This window comes from Chelmon rostratus, chromosome 15 (assembly GCF_017976325.1).
Source record: "Chelmon rostratus isolate fCheRos1 chromosome 15, fCheRos1.pri, whole genome shotgun sequence".
Lineage (NCBI taxonomy): Eukaryota > Metazoa > Chordata > Actinopteri > Chaetodontiformes > Chaetodontidae > Chelmon > Chelmon rostratus.
Window position 1 is genome coordinate 4,168,525 of NC_055672.1, and position 9,113 is coordinate 4,177,637.

Consider the following 9,113-nt stretch of genomic DNA (forward strand, 5'->3'; position numbering starts at 1 on the left):
AACCCCAAAGTTTTCAGTCTGGGTTGTCGTAATCAACGTAGCCATCATCGATTTCAACATCTGAACTACCTGGCAAACTTGTTTTGAGTAATGTTTCACGTAACTTTCTTCATTAATACCCCCAAGCCATATAAAATGTCCTGTCAGCATTTGACATGACTCAGGCTAACAGTATCTAGCACACTGCAGATTTGTTGGACACGGTTAAAGCACAAGAAAAAATAAACTTGTCAGCTGACAAACACGGATAGATATATCAAACCGTTTCAGGCAAAATCCATCTGCTTGTGTAAAGCAGCTTTGTAACCAAAAACAGAACAAGTTAACTATAACTATTCAAAATATTGATTGGAAGCTACACCAGGCTTCTCCTCTGCTACACCTCATTTCACCGTCACATCCTACAAGTGAACGGGATTTGATCCTTAGGTGTCTCACATATGAAACCCTGTCTGTCTGAATCTGTGTTTCTGACATTGTCCCTGCTACATACTGCAGTTCCTGGGCAGAAATGCTCAGGCATTGACTGCTTATTTGCTCATGATATACCTTGTAGCATATAAAAACATCATATGGATATGCTAACAAGGTCAAAAACTTGATTTTCATTGTAGGGGGTCTTTAAGAGATGGAAAAGACTTCACAAAAGGCCAGATTTTTGTAAAAATACGTTATATTGGAAAGGCTTTTTTCCCCCTCTTTCTGGCCATCTGGTTTAGTGCGGTAACTATTTGCCTTTCAGATCCAAGAGGGCTTTCAGATGGTCACATCGGTAAATGCTGCTTCCTTCATCTACCTTGTTAATCCTTGCTAAAACACACATTGATCACAATTAATGGGCCTCGCCTCTGATCTCTCCGAATCCCTTTTCATCCACTTAACCGTGGTGACTCCATAAAGAACCTGTCCCTCTCAGAAACGCGCTTTAAGTTTGTTTAACCTGGCTTAATCTAGTCTCTTACAAGTGAAAAGCCTTCCAGGAACCTTTAGGGGTTCTTCAGAGGGCAACCACATGGGGACTTCGGAAAGTTACCTAAAGATTTCCTTCATTAATGATTCAAGAAATCTGGAGGGACTTCTACAAACCTCCAACATGTGGAGGAATTTAAAGAAGCTCACTTTTCTGTCAGGTTGGGACACGTAAGAAGGCATATGTTTGAAGCTTTACCCAAAGCCCAATGAGAATATCGATACAAGGATGAATTTATCTCAGAAAAGGTGCTGAAACTACTTGCTGAAGTCATGTATCAAGCAAAAATGCCAAACACAAGCTGGGTTCCAGGGTCTCACATGTCAAGATTGGCTGTGTTAGCCAGTTTTATATCAACTGACATAGCGCCCAGACAGATATTTTGAAGATGTCTTCTTTGGTGTTTGGAAAACATGAGGATTAGTTTTCACCATTTAATAGAACATACGACCAATAAATAAACTGATTCTAAAAATAATAGCTGTTTGCAACCCAACATAGCAATGTCCTACCAACATTATTTTTGGACAACAAGGTAACAACATGCACGGCTGAAAAATTAAGCCAACGCACAAATGCTAAAAACTGCAGTTCCTCAAACGGCCACTTGAGACTGGCTCCAAAAGCAAGTCAATCCCCATAGACCACCACATTAAAATGTCCAACTTTACAGCAGAAATAAAACATGTTTACAGCCTGGTACAAAAAACGGCTCTGGTCTCTACAGCTAATTTCTCCCTTCGTGACAACTGTACGAGGGGTGAATATTCATATAACTCACAACACTTAGTGGAGCAGACTGTGTTTGGCAATACTAACACATGCAACCAGTCACAGAGACTACGTCCATGTTTTATACAGTCTATGCTTACAACAAACTGTGGAGCTGAGTCAACCTTATACAGATTTCTCGCCATTTTTGCAGCTAGAAGTTTTTCATTTTTGCCAAAGCTAGGCTAGCAGTTTCTCCTCTTTCAGCCTTTTGGTTAGCAAGGCTAAAAACAGTCCAGACATAACCCTGAAATGGATGCAAAAGATCAAGTATCGATCTTCTCAAACTCTGGGCAAAGATATCAAACAACTGTATTTCTGTCTATTAGGGGCTCTGCAGCTCTCTGAAGATCTCTGATGACTCCCCCGATAAACCCCAGTTTTGTAAAGTGTGATGTTGCCAGACACAGCCTGCTCCACTGGCCTCTGAAACCAAGTTAAACATGGAGACAGTGTGAGGTTATTTATTGCCTCCATAAAAGCTGGTGAGTGCAAAAGGGAAGAAGGGCGGAAGATGGAGGACAGGGTGAGAGACGGAGCAGCTGCAGGCTCGGCTTTCTGAGAGGCTGTAGTTTGTTATCAGAACAGAATCGAGCATCACACAAATCAAAGCAGGAAGCTACACAGGAGGGATAAATTCACAGACACACACATGCAGCACAAAACACACAAATGTAAGTGAGGAGGAAGAGGAGGTCGCTTAAAAGGTTTTAACTTGCAGAGAAGCACAAATAATCACACAGACACACACCTACAGACAAACATGATGCGGACACACATATACAGTATGTGATTCATACTGTACTAAAAGTTTCACACTTCCTCTTTGTGCTCCAGTCACAAGCACACACACACACACACACATACACACACATTCAAACATGACTGCACAGTCAAACCGACTGCACAGATAACCACAAAAAAAAACCACACACACACATGCATTCATGTACACACACACACAAACACAATCGCAACTCCCCCTTCCATACAAACAATTTCCCACTTACCCACTCTGCCTCAGCCAATTTTGTGGCCAAAAAAAAAGTCCCTGTTCAGTAGCAGATAGTGAGAGCATCAAGGCTTCCAACAGCCTGAAGATGACAAAGTTCAGCTGAGGTTATTGGATTAGTCCCTCTTCTCTTTGTAGTGTTGTGTCCTTAACTTACAGGGTGCAGTGCTGGATGGATCAGACTCACCATAAAGGGTGTCAGGTTAGCTTCAAAGTAAAGTTTAGCTTGTTATTTTCTGAATGTTGCTCCTGGTTCATCTGCCAGGAGGACAAAGGTTTTGTCATTCAGGCATGAGCTGCATGGCGGCTAATATTACAGAGTGCTCAGTTCAGTACTTACTAAGGCACCATTCAGAACACCATTTGCACTTTGAAATAAATGACAAGGTTGCGCTTTTTGGCAACTGGAGCTCTATGTTGGCCCAGCAGGGGGTCCCAAAACAGAGGGCCAAAAAAGCAGGGTCATCCAGCAACAACGTTGAACCAGGAGCACATAAATGCATCATTGCTTAAAGCTCATCACATACATGCAAACACGCATTAAAGAAGAAAAAAAAATTGCTCACCCACTCATCTCATAGACTTTTCATTGGCATGATTTCACACATTAAAGTGTTTTTCTTTTCATATGCCATGGAAAAGCTGTGCAAATATAAATCCTCCATGGTTCAAAATACAAAGAGTCCTAATTTACCTTGTTTGTAGTTGGACATGTCCAATAAAACGTTTTACAGAGGTCTGCCACAGGGGATTTTGTACCACAGTTACCCATGGTTTGGTAAATTGGCATAAGTTATCGTGTGGGCACTATTTTACTTTTCATTGTGATGGTCATAAGCTAAACAACAGAAATACTATGTTCTTGTTAGAAAGTAATCAACCAGCAATGTGCACTTGCATGTATGCACTTTGTCAGCGCAGTGCTTTGCCGGATGACGCCACATTTCTTCCACTTTTTGTAAAACTGTTCTTTTCTGATTGAACGTGGCAAACGTGGTCTTGTATGCTTCAAACTAAAATGCTTCTCTGAGGTGTCGTCTGAACACTTTTCAAGGCACAACTGTACAAGTGCATTCTTAACGGCCGCACTAACTGACAACCTGAATGAGATGTGATTGTCCCAATTTGGAGAATCGTGTCAGACAGGTGTGGTGGGAGGGGGTTTCAGATGCTGTTGGATGGTTTGACGAGCTCTGCATTGAAGCATGCTGATGGCTTTACGCTGCCAACTGCTCCCCACACACGAGCTGAATGGAACATACAGTGTTAGGTGGGCGATTACATTGGATGCACTTTTAGCAGCAAAAGGCGCCTTTCTCTCATCCATTTCAATGAGGTGCTTCACACACTGTATATCTGGGTAAGTGATATGAGCAGGGAAAAAGCGCTTCACGTCACCACAGCTTTTCTTCTGCTATACAGTGTAGAAAAATGAAGGATTTTAGTCATTGTGTTTAATGTATTCACGCATATGGTGGAGCATCAGAAAACATGTTTGTATGTTCATGTATCAATAGTCAACAATGTGAACACGGCAGCATCACATTTCAGTGGCTGGTTCCAATGGACAGCATGCAGCCTGATCAGAGCAGACCCATGTCTTGCACAATCTGCAAGTGGAGTTTTATCACATGTAATGCAGAGAGAGAGCTCCAACAGCCAAAACTAAATCGCTGTTGTCAGGTGAATCCCATCCAGAAAGATAAAATAAAAGTTGCCTCTTGCAGGGAGTCCACACCCACGCCCCGGCTGTCTGACTTTTAACTTGACAATTTGTCACAGCTCATAACAGTTTTCAGTGCGGAGCAACAGTTCAAAATCAAACAAGAAGAGCACTGAGGGAAACACTGCAGTGATTGGTGTGCTAATGATGTGCCTCTTGTTTACCACATGATGGCCTCACGCTCAAGTGTGCACACATGCAACTTGGAGACGCGCGAGCACACACACCCTTTGATGTTCCCACAGAGATCCCTCTGTCACACATCGGGCTTGTTTCATTTTTAATGCAGGAGACGTCTGGCTGGAGTTTTAATACTGTGGCAGCATTCGTGTCACTCTGCCATTTCTGACAGCCACACTGCCAGCTGATAAACAGCATCATGTTACAAACACAACTGTCAAAGCGTCCATTTATAAAATACAACAGAACAGAGCTGAATAGGACCAAAAGTGATCACTCATTTACTGTTCTCTATGTAACAACAGGCACTCAGTAATTTACTCTATCAAAAGCAGTAAAATGAGATTGTGGTTTCTTATTAATCGTCATCACTGATGTTTTGAGAGCCACCGTAGAAAATGTGACGCACTGCACTGAGGGATTGTCAGCATGTAATGTGCACGCCATCAACAATATTGTTCCAACATGGGAATCTTTGAGGGCTCTATATATTAAATAAATTTCACACTCAGACACTCAGATAAAATGGTTTGCAGTAAATACAGTGAGCAGTCTAAGTAGGGAGGGATTTCAGACACAGCCTATGTTTCAATCATAAATAGGACTCCAAGGCCTATGTTTTACATTTGTTCCTTTTTTCCATTGGCACCTGCACTCCTGCAGAGGAAATCACGCAGCTCAAATTGATGATGGAGAGCAAACAAAGTTAAAAAAAACATTTGGGTTACACAAACAGAAGTTTAAACTCCCATAGCACCAAAAGCTAGTAATTTATATCAATAATCATTTCTCTATGGAGTCAGTGTTTTCTTACATCTTTTACTTGGGGCGCCACCAAGGGGGAGCCAGGAGCCAAGACCATCCTGATACAATTGCTGGCTGCCTCAAAACAAATGAAACAAATGTCGGTGCGTGCCACTGCTTGGCAGGAAGGAAATAACATTATCTCAAATTTCAAATCATTCGAAATCCTTAAAAAAATACATTAAAAAGCCTAAAGACTAAAATTAAATGCAGCTTTTAGAACTCTGATAGCTTCCTGTTTAATTATACTTATTGACCAGTTTTTTCAAGAGATCTGTGTTCTTTGGATCAATATCACAGACTGTATGTGAACTATAACACTGTTCAGTCAAATTAGAGCAGCCATTACAAAAGGTACAAAAACCCTATCAGCAGGGCTCGAGATTAATACGGTCCCAGCATCCCGGAGAGGACGGAAAATGTGATGAAAGGGATTTTTGTATGTATGTATGTACAACTATCACTTAGCAAATGACAAACTTAGCCAAGCAATGACTGCATCTTCTCATATTTACTGTGGTCGTTTTTTGTTAGTCTAACTGATTGATTTCATGATGTTTTGGTCCACAGTGATGCTGCTCGGTGAAGCGTTAAAAATCGGAAAGGAATGCAGTAAACTAACTATCAGCGAGGGACTCGTTCTCTTTTTGCCTTGACAGTCCTGCACTGGGAACAACAAATTTGTGCTTAAATCAGCAGGCGAACCAGTTAGCTGTTAGCGAACAGCTAACAGGGGCAGCAGAGACCTGCAGCATGTCTGGCTAAGAGAGCTAACAGAGCTAATAGAGCTAACACAGCTAACAGAGCTAAAACAGCTAACAGAGCTAAACACACAGCAGAACTGAGAGTTTCTGTTCAGAAACATGAGGCGTTAAACAGTGAACTGTAATTAATATGACAAAGCAACAAGTCAACAGTAAATAAATGCACCAAAGTACTTCAGCTGATTACCATTCAAAGGTAAAAGTACACTTTACATCAGTGCTTATATTTCAACAAGTAACCAGATACATTTACTCCAGCTCTTTACTTAAGAACACTGCTGACGTACTTGTACTTTGATAACAAAAGAGCATGTAGATGTTATTGATTACAAAGTGCTTTACATTATGTCACTGGTAACAAAGTAAAGAAACAATATTTTGATTTCGGGATGGTTTAAATGATGTTCTGGGACAGCGGTGAAACATTACTCTTGATCCCTGTCTCTCAATCCCTTAAAATATAAAGTATAATAAGTACTAAGCAGCCATTCCAGAGGTTTATTTATGCCCTAAAGTGCGATGTTGTGGTACATGAAGAAAAGTTATCGGCTTTTAATTATTTAGTTTTTTTTAAGTGAGTCATGGACTCCCAGGCAGCTGTCACACTGCGAACATCGTCTCACCCCAGGCTGTGCCTCATTAGCATTGCAGACGCCTCCTTTTAGATACAGGGAGCGAGCCAGCCTAAACCACTTCACAGAGAGCCAATCTCTCGCTCCTGTTTCGCCACAGTAGCCCGTCACCTGCTGCCAAGAACCCTTTCAAGGGGATTTTTCCTGCTCCACTGATGCATGGAAGGAGAACTTCCCCATGGGTTTGCCTGCTTACTTTTTAAGGTGGAGGACGTCTCCTTTACAAAAGAGCCTCACTGCAGAAAGTGCCCGTCTTAATAAGAAAACACCTGAGAGGGGAGGGTTTGTTTATGATGCAAAAAAAATGGGTCTATTCGTGATTTTTAAAACCCTGGACAGTTTTTTAAAAATCACTTTTTACAGTTTGATAATGTGGTCCTTTGTGGGTTTTTGGATTAAGTGTTAAAATCCCTTACATAAAAACCTATTTTCCCAATTAGCTTCTTACTATGAGTGATGAGGCTCTGCAGTTGTTTTGTTGACAGGTGACAGATCTCTGTCTCTGCTGGTTTTATCGTAGCTCTTCTCACTGGTTTAAAGTAGACAGAGCTCACTTGGAAAAAGGTAATGTTACATTCTTCTGAGCACTGATCAGGATTTAGCAAAATCTAAATAAAAATGCAATGACAATTGCTTGGTTATTAGCTTATGTTGTCAGGCTACTGTCCATTAAATGTGATCAAATGACACCCACACAGTCTTGATGAAGCAGATGAGCCAAGTCGTTAACTAAAACAACAGTTAAATAAATAAAAGCCTCAGATATTTTTTGCCAAACTGTAAATTTTGATGGTTGCTTTAGTCAGTAGTTATTATTATTTAAAGCGTCTAAGGAAATACTTGGGACTTGAAACCATCAGATAACTATTTAATGCTGTATTGACATTTAGTGCATGTTCCAGCAGTAATGAAACTTTTCATTGATTTATAATTTGCAGATGTTCATGCTTTGAGTTCAGTTTAAGATTACATGGTGTTCTACAGGCTGAGAAACCCTCTAAGATCAATAAGTCAGTGTCTCAAGTGAAAAACAAGGCAGTTTTTCACAGCACCTGAAACACTGATATTTACTGATACTACAGATTTTCAGAACAGCTTTTCTTTTAGTTTGTGACATTTTGAATGCAAACTGCATCTGCAAACAGAATAACTGCACGCATCAAGTATAGTAAACTAAAAAATAGGATATTTCCCTGTCCTGTCACTAGTAGATGGAAAGCAGAAAGTGCTCAAATAAAATGCAAGCACGTTAGACTGGACTGACTATACTGTACAGTCCAGTGCTTGAGTGAGTGTACATACTTATTTCAAACAGCAGTGATCAACTAATCTGAAAATGTAAAGGCAGATGTGTAACTACGAAGCATTTAAAGAGGAGCACCATGCACGAACACGACACAGTAGTATCATATGTGTGTACACATGTTGTGATCCAAGTTATTAAGAACTCCAAATTTCACTCCTGATCAGATTCAGCATCGTCTTACTCGAAAGATCAATGGTTGTTCAGTAGATGCAGAAAAAAAGTGAAAGGAAGTCATGTACAGATGGCAAGAAATCAATGAAGGAATTTGTACTTGTACTTACACTGAATCACAGAATTTTAAAAAATGATTTGTTAATTAATTCATCTTAATTAAATGAATGATAGAATTTGTTCAGGCAAGGTGACTTTGGCCTGGAAAACGAATTCTCTCCTTTACCTGAAAGTTTTCCTAATTCAGAAGAAGATCCCTGAGCCACACATCTGGGCTTTGGGGACTTTTATTCCCAGGAAGTTAGTGACCTCCTCTTCTGAGGCTGCTGACAGTGTTTATACAAGCTTTTGTGATAATGTCAAAAAGCAGGCAGTATCCCATATATTTCTATGAGATCTAGATGACACAGCACTCCACTCAAGCCATTTTGCAAACTCAACCAAGAATAAATTATTGGAAAATCGCATTATTCAAGTACAATGTCCAATCCGCACAGAAATGTGGACGGCATTACATATTTTAAGAGTTACGGCTGTGATAAGTATCACAGTACATCACACAAATACGGTCAAGGGATTACAGGCTTTAAGAAAAGTAGACATTCTTACAGCAGGGAATATATAGATCCCTGCCCACCTGGATTCAGACAGGTGGAGAGACACATGTTAGGAGGCAGAGCTCTGAAGCGTAGAAGCATCAGTGCAAGACTCTAAGCTCCCCACATGTGTGTGTGCATGGTGTGAAATGTATGTGCAGGATCTGTGTGGGTTGTGCGTCGG